The sequence below is a fragment of the Anguilla rostrata genome, chromosome 10, assembly GCF_018555375.3.
Source record: "Anguilla rostrata isolate EN2019 chromosome 10, ASM1855537v3, whole genome shotgun sequence".
Lineage (NCBI taxonomy): Eukaryota > Metazoa > Chordata > Actinopteri > Anguilliformes > Anguillidae > Anguilla > Anguilla rostrata.
The window spans coordinates 22,770,310-22,791,996 of NC_057942.1; the positions used below are offsets into that span (position 1 = coordinate 22,770,310).

Genomic DNA, 21,687 nt, shown 5'->3' on the forward strand with positions numbered 1-21,687 from the left:
GTGTAACATGAGAGGTCATATTATTTGTTGATGTAGATTTCATATTACATTTGATGACAATGTAACGTTACTAAATTACATAGCCTAGCTATTTGCACAGCTAACGCTAGCTACCGGACCATGTCAAGAAAGGCAACATTAGTTTTTAATTAACACAATTTAATGTCAGCTAACAATTATAAAAAACACTACCGACTGGTACCGACCTCGCAAAACGTCTCTCGAATGCAATGTTACCTTGTTGCAACATTGCAGTGTAGCTAAATAAAGGTCAGTTCAGATCAATGATTCGCAACGAGACTGGATGCAACTTGCAAAATTCCAAGACGTCTGATTGTAAACGTTCTAACTGCACTTGGCGATTTGACAAGGTGGGTCTTTTGAGACCCCAGGCAACGGCTTCAGACGCTCTGCAACTAACCAGTTCACACCTGCAATTTTCTCTGCAACATTCTAAAACCGTTTCGTCTCGTTGCGAATCATTGATCTGAATTAGCCTTAACGTTACCGTTATTTACATTGCCATCAAGTTCATCAATATATTATAATGATCGGAATAAAGCTGTCTTTACACAGAGCATTAACCAGGGGTATAGGTGGAGCAGAGCCAGGTCTGATTTCAGTGTAAAGATGTCAAACCGGAGAAAACTAAATAAAAGAATACAGCAGTATGGATTAGCGTTATTATTTTATTACGCTTCCTCATATGGTCCTTCAGCCTTGCCCTTTTTTGATGAAATCCGTTTTGTTTTTGTTTTATTATTCTTGTTCTGATTGCTAATTTAACACCCTGCTCCGCTTTATTCTCGAACAGTTTAGCTAGCAAAACCAGAAACACCAGCGGCAACATTTTGAAAGGCAGTTGTTTCAAAAATATCACACAACAATCATTCACGAGAAAGACGGTTTAGTGTGCACGAGATGCATAATTGTACGAGCCACAGCGAATCCCGCAAATTCTTCTCTGCAGTGTAAAGATGTTCATACCGGGCAAAAGGTGGATAAAGAACGTCTGTGGAAATTGATCATCACTAATTCTACCCCAGGTCTGCTACAGCATTTAAACCCAGCTCGGCAGTGTAAAGACAGCTTAAGTTAGCCTAATGTTAGACAATGAATGAGTGTGTGCATAACGTTACTTTTATAACAACCATTTTTTATTCAGTAAATAGTAAGTGTTATAGTCGGCGTGGCCCAGGTGCCAACTGACTGACGTCACACAGGCGACACTGGTTGGATCCGGTTGGATCTCTGGGAAGTGAGGTCCAAAAACACACCTGCAATTACTGCTTTTCGCCATTGGTACCGCCAAAGAGAACGAAACAGAAATCTTCGAGATTGTAACTTTAAAAAGTCTTTCGCCGAGGTGTACATGTAAAATTTTGTACAGCTTAAAAATTCATATTTTCCAGCATGTTGTGCTTGTACCCCACTAATTACTGTTTGTGGTAATATATATATATATATATATATATTAATATATAATTTATTTTTTTACCAGGTCTGTTTAACGTCTGTTGGCGACTGAATGATTTTGATGCTGATTGGCCACTTGGTGGTGCTATAACTGCTTGTTAAATTTCCAATATTCCAATGTTCACCCTGAAAACCTTGAAACATGATTTATCCCAAACCATCAACAGACTCAACTCTGTCCTCAGTATAGGATTTTGGAAAGATGATGTACACATCTGCCTCAGAACACCTTCCATGTTGCATTCCAGGATGACAGTCCAGCTCTGTACCTTATTCCTAACCTAGACATGTGTGCCCCTATCAAAGATATTCACTGGGTATACCCTAGCAACCCATTCATTAGAGAAATGACTGACCATCTGTGTGCTCTAAGGCCCAGAGGCCCAATGAAAAATGTAAAGCTAGCAATGTCTATTAGAAACAACGTCATGGAGACAAAAGTAGAAAGAGCTGGAGACAGATGGTTTGTTAGCACCCCGAAGCGTGATATTTTAATGTCCTATGACCAGCATGTTTTCATTATAGTCCAACAGGGAGCCGCTATCCATATGGAGGATATCGTCTTATACCTTGAGCATATCCTGAGCATATTTCAACCCTGAGAGGCACAAGACTGCCCCCAAAATGACAGATACCTTCCATAGCCACAGTTTTACCATAGAGGACACCTTCCAAAAGCAAGTCCTGTTGGAAAGGGACAGGTTCTATACCTGGGTTGAACATTGCTGTTCTACCAGTGAGCAAGGTACTTAACCTACATTGCTTCAGTATATATCCAGAAGTATAAATGGATGCAATGTAAATGCTATATAAAAAAAAGAGTTGTCTAAGTCATTCTGGATAAGAGCATCTGCTAAATTCCCATAATGTAATGTTATGTAAAGGGACTAAACCAGTCAAGTTCAGTCTGAGCCTAGAAAGACTCCAAACAACCATCCTCAACACTGCAGTACAAATTCATCTGAGCTATTAGAAATTCATCTGGGCCCTACTAACAGTTGCCATTGAACTTCTCATTAGTGGCTGCATCATAATCATGGATGTTGCCCTGAAGCATTCAGGTACATCCAAAACCTAAATTCTACAATTAACACGCTAACAAACATTCCTGACAGCCTTTAAAAAAGGCCCTATGGTGTTTTTCCCCTTTCCACTGCCAGGGTCACTCTTGAGCATCTAGAACAACAGGCATAAGCCTGTTGTCTCTCCTACTAACCGTCCTCTTGATTAAAGCCTACAAACATGTCTTAATCGGTATTGCAATAGAGTTAGATTTAGTCAATGTCATTATGGCAAGGTGTTTACAGTCCTGTGCGAATGTCTAGATGTTTACAGTTTTGTAAAACCTGCCAAGATGTTTACAGACCCAAAGGAACCACACTGAGTGTTCACCCTTGAGGGAGCTTAAGGATTTGTCACCTGTTGTGGACCACATAATGCACTGCATAATGCTCTCAGGATTGGGATGGCAGGTATGCCATCCAGCCAAGTTACGCCTTGGCGGGGCATGCTCCATACCTATACAGCACCAAGAGTTTGGCACTTTTCAGGGTTCCCCACAGAAATAACCACAACAGCCACATACACTCATCCTTAAGAACATTCATTTCTGTACATTCTGGCCCCATTTCAACAGACAGAATTCATAAACAACTTCACATGTCCACACAATAAAGCCCCAAACTAAGGGAATTTTGTGTTTTGTCCTACGTCTTCTTCTTCTTCTTTCTGCCAGAAATGCTCCTAGCCCACAAAGAATATGTCTCCCCATTGGTGGTCACCTACAAGTTCCTGGGAGTACACATGAACAATAAACTGGACTGGACTGGCAACACTGAGGCCCTCAACAGGAAGGGACAGAGCAAGCTGTTCTTCCTGAGGAGGCTCAGGTCCTTTAACCTGTAGTAGCCAGTGTCCTCTTCTTTGCCGTAGTATGCTGGGGGGGGAACATAAACACAAGGGATGCCAACAAATTGAACAAGCTGGTGAGGAAGGCTAGCTCCGTAGTTGGAATTAAACTGGAAAGTCTGGAGGCGGTTGTGGAGGGGAGGACGAGGAAGAAGCTGGACGCTATCCTGGTGAACCCCTCCCATCCCCTCTATGATGAGCTAGCGAGGATGAGGAGCATGTTCAGCCACAGACTTATCCCCCCTCGACACACCACAAAGCGCCTTGGCCTGTCCTTTGTGCCAGTCACCATCAGGCTCCACAACCAAGCGTGACCCCCATATGACTTTGACTACTGATTCCTGCATGGGCTCTGGCGCACTTGTACACGGACATTCATTGTTAGTGGGCCAGCAGCTTAGTATTTTATTTTATTGGATTTTATCTTTATTTTTTTATTATTTTTATTCTTACTTATTTATCTTGGTTTGGTTGACTCTTACTCTTCCCTGTACCTTTCATGTGTTTTATCTCACTGCTGTTGCTGCTAAGACACCTGAATTTCCAGGGATCAATAAAGTTTTATCTATCTATCTGTCTATCTGTCTATCTATCTATCTATCTATCTATCTATCTATCTATCTATCTATCTATCTATCTATCTATCTATCTATCTATACCTACACCAGCCAATCAAAATCTCACATACACACACAAAATGTAATTATATCTTTCTCACCAAGAAAATTTCCAGTGTTAACAGCTAATCAGTTCGTGGCTCAGTGGTAATGTCATGGTGTATGGATAGTTGAGTAGCAAGTCCTGCCTGAAGCAGATTTCTTAAACATGCTTTTTTGCTCACTAATAATTATCTATTACTTCTTAACTATTTCTTTTGCACCACATCTACCTGGTGTTCACCGAACGTATAGACTGCATTATAACATACCATCTACACGTTCACTTAACCGGCTACAGTATTGCCAGGCCATATGGTTTCAACCGGAGCTCAGCTGTGCTTACTGGTCTGTCTTCTTCTTTAAAACCACGGGCACATTTCTCCAAGACAATTCACGCTCTTGTACGGTTACTTGATGGTAGTGCACTGCCAACATCATTGACTGAGAAGTGCAAGATCGGACGATTGCATTCTGCCTCACCTTCAGGCAGATCTTTTCATATCTTTCACTAACACTAACATTTTCTTACACTTATATTTGCTAACTAATAATTGTCTATTGATTTTGAACTATTTCTTTTTCACTTATCAGAATATCAGAATCTTCAATGCATATGTTTACCAAAAGTCACAGCCAGCCATATACATTTCATGACAGCAAATGTATTCCATCTGTCCATCCATCCATTATCTTTACCCACTTATCCTAAGCAGGATCACTATCCCAGCATGCATTGGGCGAGAGGAATAATCCTTGCACAGGCCACCAATCTATCGCAGGGCACACACACCATTCACTCAGACCTATAGGCAATTTAGGGTCTTCAATCAGCCTACCTGCATGTCTTTGGACCGTGGGAGGAAACCCACGCGGACATGGGGAGAACGTGCAAACTCCACACAGAAAGGCCCCAAGCCAAGATTTGGACCCACAGCCTTCTTGCTGTGAGGCTACAGTGCTACCCACTGCACCACCGTGCCGCCCGGGAAATGTATTGATTTTCTTAAAAAGTTACACCAGCTGACCACTGTACCGTTTCTACTGACTATATTTCACTTGGCTAGTGTAGAAAACGTTCTTATCAGCAAACGGCACGTTTCTACATTCATGTTACCTCGCCCTGTTCTCTATCTACCACATTTCTTTTGGCGAGTCAAATATGGCGCTTCTCCACCACCGTGCCGTGCCGGAATCCATGCTCCTGCTTTGTTTTGCTTTCTCCACTGCCACCTGACCCGTGCCGGGCCGCAAGTACCCATGCCGATTTTAGCCACTACTCTGGGGTAGGTACCAAAGGTACTATCCGTGCTGCAATTCGATATTGCAGACTGTTGATTGGTCAGTGGAAATTATCACAAATACGTCATCCCATGTTCAGTTTGTCCACTGGCAGCAACCGCCATTTTTAAATACCACAACAGCAAGAGAGAGTAACGTTAACCAGCGAATTCTACAGTCAATATCTGGGACTAAATACTGAATAAATATACAACCTTACCTTTGGTTTTACGCATAGAGATGTTCCTTTTGAGACTGAGTGGTCATATATCGTCTTGGACCATCCTTTTGTGAAATATCGGTTTCGCTAGCTAGTAGTAAATCAACACTACTTCTACGACCAACCTAGTGTTATTGTCTGCAGGTACACCCACATCAGAAGTCTCGCAATGATATGCATCCTCGAGTTCGACACTAAACTGCCTGGATCTACTTCCAGCATTTGTGAAGGAAAGCAACAAAACAGCGTAAAATATTAACATAATGAAATAACTAATCGAGAAATGAAGGGCGACAAATTCATTAGAAGGACAATATCAGTCATGTGAAGCAGGGACATGTGTTTACAATAAGTCTAACATGGAGTTTGATGTTGAATGGGCTTCTATTGGATGGGGGGGGGGGGGTGGTTTGCTCACACAGGATTCAAAAATCTACAAATATCTAAATATTGAAGCAAGCATCTGGGATGCACACAAAACTCCGGGTAGGTGTGAAAATGAGCCCAGAAGTGTTATAAAATGCAATTCCCCTTTAAAACATTACATTTAAGAACATAACTCATTCATAATCATAACTATTCGTAGGGAACGTGAGTACATTTGTACATTTGTACAACAGTTTTCCTACACAATTTCATGTGTGTAGGAAATTTCAACAATTTTAACAATAATTGCTCATACCATCTGTTTTATATACCGTTCAATAAGGAAACTCATCTCGCTCATGGTCACTTCATTTTCTTTGCACTATAGTCTGTGATCATGTCAAAGTTCTCCTACATCCCATTCTGTCAATGTTCTCCTACATGCCCATTCTGTTTAAAACATATTGTTTCAACTACTCAATTTCATCATTTGTCCGAATTTCTCTCGTACTACTGTTATTTTCTGATATGCAAAGATTGCATATGTCAAAGTTCTCCTACATGCCCATTCTGTTTAAAACATATTGTTTCAACTACTCAATTTCATCATTTGTCCTCATTTCTCTCATACTACTGTTATTTTCTGATATGCAAAGATTGCATATGTCTGTGCTGCTATTCTCTACTGTTCTGTTCTACTTCTCAAAATCTCATGTAAGTCAGTGATCTAGCTAAGCAAAACAGCGAAGGGGAGTCATACCTACAGCTAAGGGTATCAAAATGCCTTCTAAACCATAGAAACACTAAAAGCGCATCTAGACGAAATAACACAAAACGGAGCAGGACGGAAGGGTACACGAGTCGCGACGTAGGGAGCTCAAATTCTACGAGCTTGCTGATAATTTTGTTAATGAAGGCTCGTTGGATGGCCGTCAAATCAGTGAGTACAAACACTGGGGTGATTTATGTTGCTTTTCTGACGGTGCAAGCCTCTTTTATACTTACGCCGCTGCACCCTTTGTCACAGCCATTGTTTTAAATATAGGCTATGGCAAAGTGAAAGTGCTAAATGGTAGGCTACATGTTGATCAGACTGTACAAATTCACACAAGGATAGCCGTCATCCACAACCATTTCTTAAAGCGTTACTTCGCATTTTTACACCCATGTCCGCTCCACTGCTCATCACAAATCATGTCTTCAACTTGGCCCCCCAAAATCTCGCTCTGCCTTCCAATCAAACCAGTCTATATCCGGGACTGCCTACGCTGTATGCGTGTTTGCATGTCTATGTATGTGTACGCATACTTCTCATAGTCTACATTTAGATGCAAGTCAGCCAACATGGTTGAATGGAATGGCCTGCTAACAGCCCAGACCTCAACCCAATTGAATACTTGTTGGATCAGCTTGGGCGTGCTGTACATGCTAGAGTGACCAATGCAACCACGTTGGCTGACCTGCGACGAATCCTGGTTGAGGAATGAAATGCCCTCCCACAGCAATGCGTGACCAGGCTGGTGACTAGCATGAGGAGGAGGTGCCAGGCTGTTGTGGCTGCGTATGTTTCCTCCACCCGCTACTGAGGCTCCTGACTGTTTATTCAATTAATAAAGCATAAAGTTTCCAATATGTCTTGTTTGTTCCTTGTTACTGATAGAGAGTTCAATCATCCAATCCCCCAAACAACTCAGAACAATAGAGTCAATACCAACAGGAGAATACACTGTTTGACATTGGCAGGGAAATTTGCCACATTTCACTTGGGACCCCACTCACATAATCAGCTGTGCTGCTCATCCCACAAATGCATGATCATTACAAATGGGACATCATTGTAAAGGGAAATGAACAGGTTTTCCAATGATATAACAAACAATACTAATAATACAGTGACAACAGAGATATGATCGACCAAACACAAATTTCCAAACTTTTTTTGAGGAGTTTAGTAGGCTACCTTCATAGCACAGAGTGTTTTAAACCATATTGCGCTGCACCCCCTTAGAAATAAAAGGAAAAGAAAAGAAAAACTAAACTGTAAACTGGCTACATGTGAATTTAATATAGACCCACTAGTCTGACTTTCAAAACGTTGGGCCTAAACAGGCTCATGTTTTAGTTAATAAAATTCAAAAGTCACTTAATTAGGCTAAACATCCAGTCAGAACTAGTGGCTTAATAGCCTACTAGTTCAGTAATTTAGTATCATTTTCTGGAGCCTACGTGAGTAGCTATACTTGATGTACTAAAAGTTGTAAAGAAGTTCTATCATAATTAATCCATAGTTAGTATATTAGTAAAGTTAAGTGAGCACCAGCCATGTTCTTGGGTTAATGAAACTGTCTGCACAGGTGAACATGTTATTATTGAGAAATCATTGAAAATGTATGGAAATAGGACAACCTTATTCCTGAACTCCCCTCATTGCTAGAAAAACATCAGACAACCCAAAAATACATCCCTGTTTAAGTAAGTTTCATGTATTCACGCCTCTTTGTATATGAAGTTCCCAATATGCCATTGTCCACTCCTAAATCTTTTGGAACAGCTCAGGTGTCTGAACCATTTGTACTGGTCGGGATGGATCTTGCGAACTCCAAGAGGCAATATGTACATATGATTGACTGAAATACAAAGTGGGCCTAGGCATATCCACTAAAGTCTAAGCAAGTATAGGATATAGCATAATGCATTGTGGATTTTGTCTATAGGATTGGGGCTCTTAAAATAATTATCACTGTCTGAGGAGGGGAATTTGGGAATAAGGTGCTTTCCTATTATCCTACTTGAATAGCCAGTTTTACACTGAAGGGAACTTTGATAAGATGGACCCAATTAGGGCTCTACAGTGCATTTGCTCCTGAAAATGTATGTGTGCCAACAGGAAAAATAACTTAGGAGCACATCTACTAATTGGGATGCATTCGTGTGCTCCTAAATTTTTCAACACAGGAGCACGTGTGCCCCTTGGAAAAAATTGTTAGCGTAGAGCCCGGCCCAGTATTCCATCTTGTCAAATATTATATAGCCTATATATATATATATATATATATACATACATACACAGCAGGGACTTTTTTGGGGGTAAAATAAAGTCCCCGGAACTTAATTTAGACCCTAGTTCCTGCGGTCGAAACGCACCGAGTTCCTCAAAAGGTTCCTAGTTCCGGGGTAAAGTTCCTGCGGTGGAAACGCGGCTTAAGTCACGCTTTGTATACACGGCCTCCGGTAGGCCTACAGTTTGTAGCAGGTACTTGCAAGTCTTTTCTTTTGTAGAGTTTTAGGAATGAATGTCCAATAATGAGAACTTATCCTAATAGTCTTTGGGAAAAAAATGCTATATTTTGTAAATGCATCAAACCTACCATGCATAAAATATAACGTTAAATGTAGACCCACTAGTCTGACTTTATTCAATAGGAAGAGGAAACGACCGTGTCTTTCCCCATCCGCGTTCGTCGACAATGCAATCATACCTGGACAAGCCAGAGATGGTGGCCACAGGATCAGACCTGAAAGTCGCCGTTATTTCCGTTAAGCTGCCTCATCCGTTTCATCCGTTCCCTGGATCAAAAGCCTGCCATCCGACAAAGGAAACACACAACAAAAGGGACAGACTGACTGAATACCGGCGGGTATTCAAATCAAAGTAAGGCTGTGCATCTGGGCATTAGTTTTTTAGAATAATAAGTTTAATGCTCTGTATACACTGTTTTGTGTTTTCATTTAATTGCACATGCTATCTGTATTGTTTTCTAACCCTAACCCTAACTGAAATTGAGGTTATTTGGCTGCTAAACACATTTTTCCCATCTAACCTAGTGGGAATATGGCTTGGTCATCAGAACAATTACGTTCCAGTCAACACTGCGCAATCAGCCATCCAAGTACTGAGTCGTGGACACGCTTATCAAAGCGTAAGTACTTAACCTGTCGGTATAACTAGGCTAATTCAATTGGGTAGTGACCGTAAAGGTCCCAGTACATGCCTACGTGTCCTTGCGAAAGGGGACATAGCTGATCACATAGCCATATTCCCCACGACATTCCTTCACTCCCCCTCTCTTCGTTTTCGACTCACGCGCCCCGTGCACGTACACTCCGCCTGAAATACATCAAAGCTCCCTTTCCGTCTTTATTTTCATTTGTTTCACTTCTTTCATTCATTCTGTTGTATTAGGAATTCCCTATAGATATCTGTGTTTTAATAAAAACTCTTTGTTGGAAATGATTCCGTTTCACTGTTTTTCGAACGCTGAATTAAGCCAACTGACTATTAAAGAACCTTGGGTAATGTTAACTGGGTAGCCTTTTTTGGAGAGTTGCCCTGCGAGGCTTTTTGTTTCCTACTGTTGTTTCTGTGTTGAAAAGTAAAGTCTTCGTTTCTATTTACTGTTTGGAGTTTTTTAAAGTTTTTTCCCCTCACCCTGCGTTTGGGTCCTAACCCCCCGTATCCATGACATTTTTAACGTTATCACCAGTTAACCCAACACAATTGGTGGCCCGTGTGAGGGTAGAAAAAGTTGGCTTTATTCACGTTCGAATTGCATTTGGGGTGTGACCGAACTGTTACGTGAAATTACGCGTAACAACCACTTGACGCCACCATGTGGAGACAAAACCCCGTACCTGGCATAATATAGGTTAAAGGTTAAAAGTGGTTGTAGCGTGTTTCAAACATACGGAAGCAGATATCATTGCAAAATTACAACACAATTGCATTCTCCGATTTATAGCAACTCCTAGTAAGCAGCTACAGTGACAATTCTATGGAGTTGATGCTTGATGGTTAATGCACCATGATTAATTTATTAATACTTTTGACTTAGCCATTTCCCAGCTATTAATTACTCTTATATTGTTAGTCACGCATAGCTAATGGGCTTATTGGTAGTTTAAATAATAATTTAAAATTGTTAATTGTTTTCGATTATTATCATTTTCAATTTTGACTCATTTTCCAATTTCATATATATATATATTGAGAAATTAGTAAAATTTTGGAGTTTTAATATTGGGTTGTTAAGCTAAGTTGCCACTCTAATTCTCATAGATTTTTCCTTCTTTCAAGAGTGCATAGTCTGCTGAGACGCTGGACTGGTGTTTGTTTTCGGGTTATCAGCTTTGTTGTCCACTTAATTGTTGACTCAAAGTATGCTGACCCTTTGAGTTTGTTGTTGTGACTAATCAGTGCTACTGATTGTAACACATTTCAGCTGTGTCGGTTATTTGTTCAATGATTCAAAGTGCCTACTTGGCTCTTGTGAATTGATGTATCAGTGCTACGGACTTTGACTGATTCTGCTGCAACTTGTTCCCAATCTATTGCTACGCCCCTGCTCAGATATAACAATTCTGCACTGGCAGCGTGCCTGTAAGCTTTGGGTTGGACACCCCATTCTCGCATTCCATATAAACACAGTCAGTGTTTTGTAAGGTGCTTCACAATATTCCACATCTTACACCTTTTTGCACAAAACAGAAGTATTGCTTAAATTCCCAAAATGAGGTTTAATGCCTCGCGAGCTGCAGCCATGGAGGATAACCACCCTCCGTTGGAGCATATTACAGTTTCTGAATTTGTTGCCCAGCTTATCCAACTTTCTGAGGAAAACAGGGAGGAGCTTGAACAGCACACTGCTAAAGAGTGTGAAACAACAGGGGGAGACATAGCTCAGGAGGTAAGAGCGGTTGTCTGGCAGTCGGAGGGTTGCTGGTTCGATCCCCGTTCTGCATCACCTCACCCACCACCAATGTGTAGCACCCACCTCGGTGATGCACGGCAGCCATTTTGCGCCAGAAAGCTCACCACACATTAGCGAAGGTGGAGAGGGAGAGAACATTTATTTAGCCAATTAAATCTGGGGATGGTTTTGGTGGCAAGTTTGCGAGAGCCAGATCTGGGATTTAGCCAGGACACCGGGGAACCCCCTACTCTTAGCGATAAGTGTCATGGGATCTTTAATGACCACAGTGAGTCAGGACCTCGGTTTAACGTCTCATTCGAAAGACGGGCCCTCTAACCATTGATGTTGCATGCAACCTAACAAACCACGAAGCATGCAACTAACTTCTCACATGTTTTGGACTTGGCACTAATTCATCCCAACCCGTATCCGTTCAAAAATGTATCTTGGGTGGACCCTTGGAAACCTCCTGGCTCTTCAGGGAGCCCAATCTGAAGATGTGGTGGAACTGGGGCCTCCTACCGGCATCGCTCTCCTGGATGCTCCTGGCCTACTTCTCACCAACTGCCACCTCTACACCCAAAGAGTCTATGTCCGTCTTGACCCCGGGGATGTTCACAGGAAACACATGAACGCCCCCAAGGAGCGCCCTTCCGAGGGGAGAGTTCTGAAAACTCAGACCGAGAATACCATGGAACATGCTCGTCTGACTACTATCCACATCTTGAAGCAGTTACAGAAATGAATTCTTACGGAAGAAGAGCTGAGCGGGACGAAGCGCGAGAAACGCTTCGTAGGGGGGGTTGTTAACCGCAGCATCTGCAATTGACTCTGTATTCTCAATCGGCCTCTCTGCAGCCAACTCTGTTAGTTTAAGCACCCTGAAAAGGCAGGTGAACGACCTGAGAGAGGCGATGCCAGAGATACAGCAGAAATTGTCTATACAGCAACAGCAGTTACAAGGTGTAAGCAAAACACTACAAGGTACAATCCTTGCGGTCAACCTGCATTCAGCACTCTTGAATAGCACCATCTATGCTCTCAGCAGACTGTCACACGTTGTTGAGGTAGAAAGCAATGAGATACGCATGGTTAGGAACCTGATGTCAGATCTGCTAAGAGAAGTAGGCTCCTCTCTAAGTAGTCTGAGCGGGGGAATGATCCGTCCATACCTTGTACCCCTCAGCACCACCACGGTTCAAGCGTCACAGGTACACTTAGCCTATAATCTTGATAGTGCCATCCCCATATATGTAAACCCAGGAAAACTGGAAGTAGGGTTCCTTCTTAATCTCAGTATCATTGAGAGACAGAACATATACTGCTTAAGTCCATTCTCAATGTAGGCTTTTGGCAGGACGACACTCATATACGTATCAAAACACCACCTGTGCTAGCCTATCACGATAACAGCCCTACCCTCTATTTTATCCCTAACTTGGACATGTGCACACTCACAAAGGACATTCATTGGGTGTGTCCTAGCAACCCATTTATTAGGGACACCACTGAATGCCTGTGTGGCCTGAGGGCTGGTGACTATGTATGGCTAGCATGACTATGGATAATGCCAGGGAAACCCGAGTAGAAAGAGTGGGCGCCCGATGGCTTGTAAATACCTGTAAACCGGAAATCACAATGTCTTATGACCGCCACGATACAGCCACAAGGATGAAACTACCAAATCAAACGGGCTTCATCACAGTCCCCCGAGGGATCGCAGTTCATATTGAGGACACCGTCCTACACTATCTTATCCCTGAGAGGTACTATGGTGAGATAGAAATGTGACAGGAGCCACTGAACCCAGGCTTAAGTCGCACGAGGTGATTCTGAATCGCGTTTTAGTTGAAAACACTTTTTTTCACCAAAATTCTGTTTTTTGCAGAAATTACTTCTTAAACATGTATACTCTCGAATACCTTAATATCAAACTCGTATTTGATTGGTAAACATGCAAAACAGTTAAATAATTAAACTCTTTCTCTCTCTCTGTCTGCTTGTTGCGAGGGGCAGGACAATGGGCGGGACATCCATATTAATGACCATTCCGCATGACATTCCTGCAGAAGTAGTCAGGAAATACCTTGTGTTGTTTACAATCTAGTCTACTTTTTTTTACAAGATTCTATCATGTGTGACAACGCTGGTAATGTGGCTAATGCTCTCCGCCAAATTACCGAGCTGAATTTAGATAGGCTAGTGCCAGTGACAAGACCGAATGGATTGACATGGTAAAAGTAAATGAAGTAAAGGGATACCTCGGCTTTTTAACAGTTCTAAAATAAATGCGCTACAAAATCCAGCATTCTAACGCAGTTAAAACAGCAACATTATTCTTTCGATTTTGAATTGTTGTTACGTCCCCTCCCTTTTTCAGTGTCCAATTACACAATTGATGGCAACGTTGAATCACGGTTCTAGTTACTGGCTTCATTTAGGAATGCCAACCATCCCGCAAAATACTGAATTGTCTTTTATTTGGACGGTAGAATAGGCGTTCCGTATTTAACTCATGGCTACGGGATGCATTTTTAGGGGTCCAAGCAGCGAAGCTGGTGGAACACTATTGTATTGTTATTATTACTCTTATTAGAGGTCCAAGCAGCGAAGCTGGTGGAACCCTATTGTATCTGTTAGGATTATTAGGGGTACAAGCAGCGAAGCTGGTGGAACCCTATTGTATCTGTTAGGATTATTATTAGGGGTCCAAGCAGCAAAGCTGGTGGAACCCTATTGTATCTGTTAGGATTATTAGGGGTCCAAGCAGCGAAGCTGGTGGAACCCTATTGTATCTGTTAGGATTATTATTATTATTATTAGGGGTCCAAGCAGCGAAGCTGGTGGAACCCTATTGTATTTGTTAGGATTATTATTATTAGTCTTATTTTTTTCCGCTAAAAGTGTCTGAGGCTCAGCAACCATAAGTCCTAGAGAAACCAAATATGGCAGGTGGGTTCCTATGGTCCCCCACTACTCAGGCACAAAAAATCACCTATGTTGGCCAGATGGTGGCGCTATAACAAAGGGTTTTGTGTAAAAGGCCATAACTCCCACACCTATGCATCTGCAACTTTGCCATTGGCACCACTTATGTCCGCCATATTGTTTGGCCGCCATTTTAACTTTTTCCTTGGGGCGTGGAAGCTTTCTCCACTAAAATGTCTGAGGCTCAGCAACCATAAGTTGTAGACAAACCATTTGGTAGCTGGGTTCCTATGGCCCCCCACTACTCAGGCACTAAAAATCACCTATGTCGGCCAGATGGTGGCGCTATAACAAAGGGTCATGTTTAAAAGGTCATAACTCCCACACCGTAAGTCAGATCAACACAAAACTTCATCGACCGATGCATCTGAATGTGCTCTACAACTTTGCTTTCGGGAGCACCTATGTCTGCCATATTGTTTGCCCGCCATTTGGACTTTTTTATTAGTTGGGGTGCGGAAGAGCTGGAGCTCCAAATCTGAACGGTTACGACATCTAGTAAACTTTTTTTTTACGGCAAGCGACATCCATGGCGACGCAAGTAATCCGACACCGTAGGGTCTAGTTTTTATCAGTGACGGGACGGTCTGAACGTCGGGGAAGGAATGGAAGACAGTGCCACCCAGAGTGCGTGCTACGATACCAAAAGTGTGTTAGTAAAAGTGTTTTGAGAGGATGAATAATTACTTTTTTTTTGGCATGGATCCATTTGAAGACAGTATCAGGTGAGTTTGTTTAGTCTTTGAATCTGTCATTATGCTGAGAAATAGCTATACCATTTTATTGATGAGTTTGTGTGCACACGTGCAAAAACACGCTGGTATAATAAAACAATGACGGTAATACATACATAGTCCACTTCGTTCCGTTGCTACCATAACATAACAGACTATCTTGTTTCTCGCTGCAATTTCTAACATTGAATATAAACAAAAGACGCAATTTATGCTGTAGTCTGCCAATGTCTAAATAAATAATACGGTCCATTTGAAGACAATATCGGGTGAGTTCGTTTACTATTTAAATCCGTCATTATGCTGAGAGAAATCGTATTCTCAATTTAATCTCTAAATTGACTATAAGCTTAGTGTTGTAACTAGGTAGTTGTTTCGTAGGTGACTTAGTCTTAACTCGTCTTAACTATTGCTTGTATTTTTGCATAGACTGCGTTGTTGCTGTTCTTGTTTGTGTTAGTGTTTATCAGTTTAACCGAAAGGGTCCAAGTTGAACTATGCGGTTGTTCCCTGCACTTGGAACGGTACTTCTCTCTAGGGTTTTCGACACACTTGTTCCTGATTATGATTATACACTTTGTTGTACGTCGCTCTGGATTAGAGCGTCTGCCAAATGCCTGTAATGTCATGTAATATTCCGTAGCAACAAGATAAACCCGACATTAGCCCTAAAATATACCAATACAGCAGTGAAAACGCTGCTCACTGAAATAAACGAGACAAAGTTTTTTCTTTAAATTATACCATGTCATTCTGCAGTCAATATATGGGACTAAACATTGAATAAATATACAATCTTACCATTGGTTTTACGCGTGCAGATGTCCCTTTTGCGACTGAGTGGTCATATATTGTCTTGGACAATCCGTTTGCGAAATGTCGTAATGCGTAATACCATACCTGTTGCTTACGGCGTTGTCGCCCTTTTTAGTACAATTTGGCTTGATTGACAATTCATTTATTCAGTAGGTGAGAGTATAAGCTTTCTAACGATGTATAACATGTCTGATTTTGCTTTTGGAATAGTGTTTTATAGGTCAGCGTAACCAAAATTTCTCTTATCTGCCAATGTCTAAATAAATAAAACGGTAGGCTACGTTGCGTGCAGCACGCAAATCGCGAGTTGACATTACGTCTTTTTTTTTTTTTCGTTTTTTCTCAATGTCGTATTTATTCTTTGAAATGTGTATTTCTGTGTTATTATTATATCTGTCTCTGTGGCGCTCTGAAATGTCCATTCTCTGCTAAGCTGAGCAATGGATTGGAATATGTGTCTGACGTAGTGTTGCACGGTATACCAAAACTTCAGCACTTTCTCGGTACTTAAGAAAAAAATAAAATAAAAAATAAATAAACGGTTTGGTATTAGAATATTCCGATGTTCGGTAGTTTTGAGTCAAATGTAAAAGCCAGGGAAAATTGTCTCCCGCATTACTGATTGAGAGGATGAAAAGTGTAATTTGTCGGAATCTTCGCTAGAAGGCAGTAGCAACTAAGGTTGCCAAGTGAGGTGACTTGCGCTTGTGCACTCAGCTCCTTGATACAGCGCAAGCTTTGACTCAGTTCACTTCAGTAGCAATAGGTGTTCCAATTTGGAAATATTTTATTATAGATAGATGCTGTATTGTTATTAAAATATGCTGTTTTTAAATCTATTTAAAGGTGAAAGACCTGTTTTAAAGATTATTTAGTTTACAACTGTTTAATTTTAGAAATATATTTAACATATTTTTCTATTGTTCAGTGTTGTAACACTATAGGCCTATGCATATTAATATGTTGAAGAGGCTTCAACTTAAAGGTTGTTAATGAACCAGGTTTTTAATAAACCGTAAATTCGAAAATGAGGTCATCCCTTGTGGACATTATGTTTCTGATCTATTAAGGTAATTTCAGTATCGTTAGGTACCGAATATTGAATCAGTATCGTTTCAGTATCAATTATCGTGATTCTAAACCTGGTATTGGTATCAAAGTCAAAATTTTGGTATCGTGACAACACTAGTGTGACACCTTTATTAGTTGCGGCATGGAACCGCTGCAACTGTACATACACGCCGGGCCATATATGTGTTACGACATCCCATCCAAGTGTTACGACACAGTAAAGGCCTTTACAGGAAGCGGCCAGGACACATCCATGGTGACACAACTAAGTCATCAGACAGCATGCCTTAGCACAAATTTGGCCATAAGTCATCCATTTTTTACTACGTCAGACACATATTCCAATCTATTGTTCATCATGATATTCAGTAAATATGTTAGGTGAAGGTATATGATCATGAGGACAAAGCCATTTTAAAATCGCTCCATAGGGGGCACGATAGTGCCAATGCTTGGACCCCTCCCAACGCCGCTTGCGGCTTTAATCTTCTGTATCTTTGTTAACGACTGCGTTTATAGTAACCGCTGTTTTTACTATAATTCAATAGTTAGCTAGCTAGCTAGCCAGGATAACAAGCATGCTGTGAGACCATTCTGACCTAAAACCCAGAATTTTAATATTGGCTAGGTGTCAAGTGACGGCGATGCTATCATAAAGCTAACTGGCATTCAAACCCGGTTTCAGAGTGTCTTGGAAAAATGCAATGTCTACGCTGCGAGACCGCAACATTTTAATAAGCAAGACAGCTAGAGAGATTAATTTGATTGAGTTATGGTTTCATGTAGTTTTCTTAAATAATGTAAGGACAAAAATGACCAAAATTGGTGCTAACTGTATGGTATGAAACAAGAAGGAACTATTTTTTCTTGATAGAATCGTTGGTTTCATAGAATTAACGAGAGGATTTTGCTTAACAACGGTGCAAATAGAACTACCAACCACAGTTTTGGTTCGTGCAGCACACTTAAAAGAAAAAATGTATTTCTCAAAATTATGTTGTAGGTTATTCCCCAAACACCTGAAAAGTCTTTCCAACTTTCCCTAATGAATTTACGGTGGGAGTAACTTTCGCTATTTATTAAATTAGCGAAAGTTACTATCGTCCAAAGTAAACTAGTAACACTCTGCTCCAACGGTAACTACTGCAATAGATAAACTATAAATTCATCACATTACCTCTCACCTCTTACCTGTCTTTCTCCTGTTTTTCCTCCTCTTCTTATTTTTCTTCCCTGAGTACCAGAGGGCTTTGGTCTTTTTGACATGATATATATATTTGAATTAGGCTACTGGTGTTAATCGTATCATGTTTCATGGTCAGTGTCACTCACTAGTTCAGATAAGTCGGCCATTCCCCACAATCAGGTAAGTCTGACTAAGAGCGCGGGGGGGGGGGGGGGGGGGGTGATGCTGTGGGAAACCCAGAAAATAGGGCCTATTTAATAGGCTATGTAGTTATGTAGTTCTGGGCTTTTTTTTGTAATATTTCGAAATAATAGTATTAGTAAAAAAAATAGTAAATGTTAAAATAAATAAATAAAAATTTTCTTCCCTCATTTGGGCGCCCCTATGGGTGCACGGCGCCCCTAGCATTCGCCTATACCGCCTATGCCACGGGCCGGGCCTGCTGATGGTGGAACATTATTTTATTGTAATCTTATTGTGCATAATGTGGGGGTATTATTATCTCCATGGGCTATACTTGTCACTTAGAGCATGGAAAATTCTTGTTCAAATTTACTGTGTGTAGATATGAGTTTAATGAATGTAAAATTTCCACTGGAGTGATCATAAATAGTGATATTTTTAAAATGTCATACCATCCCCATATATATGAGTGTGTATGTGTGTGTGTGTACAAAAGAGTGTAGAAAAACATACAAGAATGAATGATTACATATTTGGGTATGTGTACCACAGTGCGTAACACTGTTTTTGCATTATTTTTCAATGTAATAATTATAATGAACAAAAAGCATTTTATTTATTTTTGGAGATGTTTTGACCCCTAGATATCATCAACACCTATACTGATGAAGAGATAATAATTTACACTTGAAAATTATGCTAAAGTGAGTTTCATCTGTCTGAACAGTTGACTTGTAGTGAATGTTATGTTATCATTTACAGCAATGCACAATTTAGATATTTTGGATGGATCTGGAAATACTAAGGGACGCCAGGGTACACTGCTTATTTTTGCTTCATAGATCTTTAACATAACATAACATAATGTTTACATTCTTAATTTAAGTAGAAATAATCTAGTTAGTATTGTAAATTGTACAAGCGTCTTGCTTCATTTATGCCATTTTCCAAGTCTCCGTGCTGCTCACATCTGGAGTAATAAAGCCTTAATAAGAACATTGCCTAAATAGGTGAAGATTGGTCAGATATACCCTCTGTTCAAAGGGGTAAAAACTCCATGCCACTTGTGCCATCTTTGAGATCATTAGTATCCTGAGCAGAACAAGCTACCTTGTTTCAGTTCATATTTTATTTACAGTATGGCAGTACTGCCAGAGAATGAAATATAAAATAAAAAAAGTAATTGTTCTCTTGAGAAGTGGCACCCTTTGTTTTGGAGCCAGTATACCATGTGTCTTTACACCATGCCTCCTGCACTTAATCTAGACCAACAACGCTTTGCACAATAATATGCTTCTTTTTTAACTATCCAAACTTTCAGAATTATTTCAGAATTATCCTGTTTAAGAGTGCCAACAAGTTTGTTTATATCAAGAAGATCGTGTCATATTATTATGACAATACTATGGACAAATCAACTCAAAGAGAGTTAGCTTCCCAGCTGCCTCCATTTTTCAAAGACAATCACATGAAGAAGTTAATTTTAATGCTGAATAAAACATTTTCTGTTCAAAAGCTATTGCCCTTGTTAGTCAGATTTATACAGAACTGTAAGTTTGATGCAAAGACAAATACAAACACATCAGCAGCTGTTGAAGCCCTAAATAGAGACAGGTGCCACAGAGACCGCTACCCAAAGTGCAATGCTCCATTGTATTTGTTAACAACAGCCTCCACTTTTTTTTAACATGAATAACAAAAACGTAAGTAATTTTGAACTGGAAACCAAATTAGAGATATGCACAATTAATTTCCTACATTTTGACATACTGACTTAAAAACTAGACTCTAACGTGATTTAATACACTAAACAGCAATGTATATTGCTTGGTATTGGATAACTGTATTTTATTAAAAATAAATAAGTCATTACTCATGATAAGAGTTCATGGAAGAATATGTCTTAATGAGTATCAATTAAAAAAATGTTTAATGCTATAACTAGCTGGCTAACCGATAACGATTAAATTAAGCTTCTCATTTCAGTAAAGCATTGCTTTAAATGGGCTCTCTTTATAGACAGTCTAAATAGAGCGAAATTATCACAATAAACAGATGTTTGCATTATTATTCCACGTAATTACTATTTATGTATTTTAATAAGCACATTTTGTTTAATAATACATTGAGCAAAGAGGTGATGTGTTTATAGAATTCAGAAAAACTAGAAACAGGCTCTGTAAAATCATTCAGTTCTAAAGAATGTTTCATGAATGTGAAGCAGACAGAATACGGGAATCTCCAAAATATCTTCCAGAATAAATACACTGAAAAAAATGTTTCATTGGATAACCCCAAAATTATACGTTTTTGCAGTTGTGAATTTTTAGGTTCGTTAAAATAAACCAAAAATTTTAATTCAAATGAACATAAAAATTTTCAAAGAAGAAATAAATATAGGTGTAACAAATTGAAATATACATTTTAGGTTTATCAAATGAAAAAAATGTTTTCATTGTTGAAATTCATTGTAGAAATTGCATATAAGCTACTGCACCATTATATTTGCTGAAAATGAACTGAATAAAAAGAAGATTTCAAGCCTTACCTGTTACCTCGTTTTGGTGTTGGATTTGGATTCACAATTTTTAAGGTAAACTCCTGTATACTCACAGTTGATCTCCTGATACTGTGAGGTCATGTGGCACAGTGAAACTAAAGAAGGTGACAGCTTCGACACCAAGCCCTGCCTGGCAATACTAATTCCTCATGCATCTTTAAACATGTTTGACCTTCTGTCGTGAAGTGTTACATTTTCTTGGTGCCCCAGATAGCATATTGTCATTCTGTTTTTGTTGCCTGTTCTGTTGCCTTTTCAGTATGTATATTCCAAAAAGACAAAGGGCTAGATTCAAACAAACGCACTTAGCCAGTTTAAGGGCATACACAGTTCAGTCAAACCAGACCTACCTGCCCTGGATTAATCTGTTACCTAATCCCCCTGAAGTCACCAGGGACCAGATAAAGGGACCAGATATTAAAAAATGAAATACACCAGCGAAATGGAAGAAGTTGTCCTCATAACATGACTCACAACATTCAAAAACATAATTTCATTGAAATACAGGTAAGAAATAAGCCCTAAAAGATGAAATTGCTTACTCTTCTTTGC

At 40.1% G+C, this 21,687-nt stretch overlaps 1 protein-coding gene across 1 annotated transcript in view; it reads right to left on the reverse strand.

The window, feature by feature from the left end:
* Positions 1-21,455, reverse strand: part of LOC135233739 (glutamate-rich protein 3-like) — a 155,732-nt gene extending 134,277 nt beyond the window's left edge. The window contains exon 1 of the mRNA XM_064297564.1: positions 21,124-21,455. The gene's annotated coding sequence lies outside the window, so the exon portion shown is untranslated. The remainder of the gene's footprint in view (positions 1-21,123) is intronic.
* Positions 21,456-21,687: the final 232 nt, after the last annotated feature.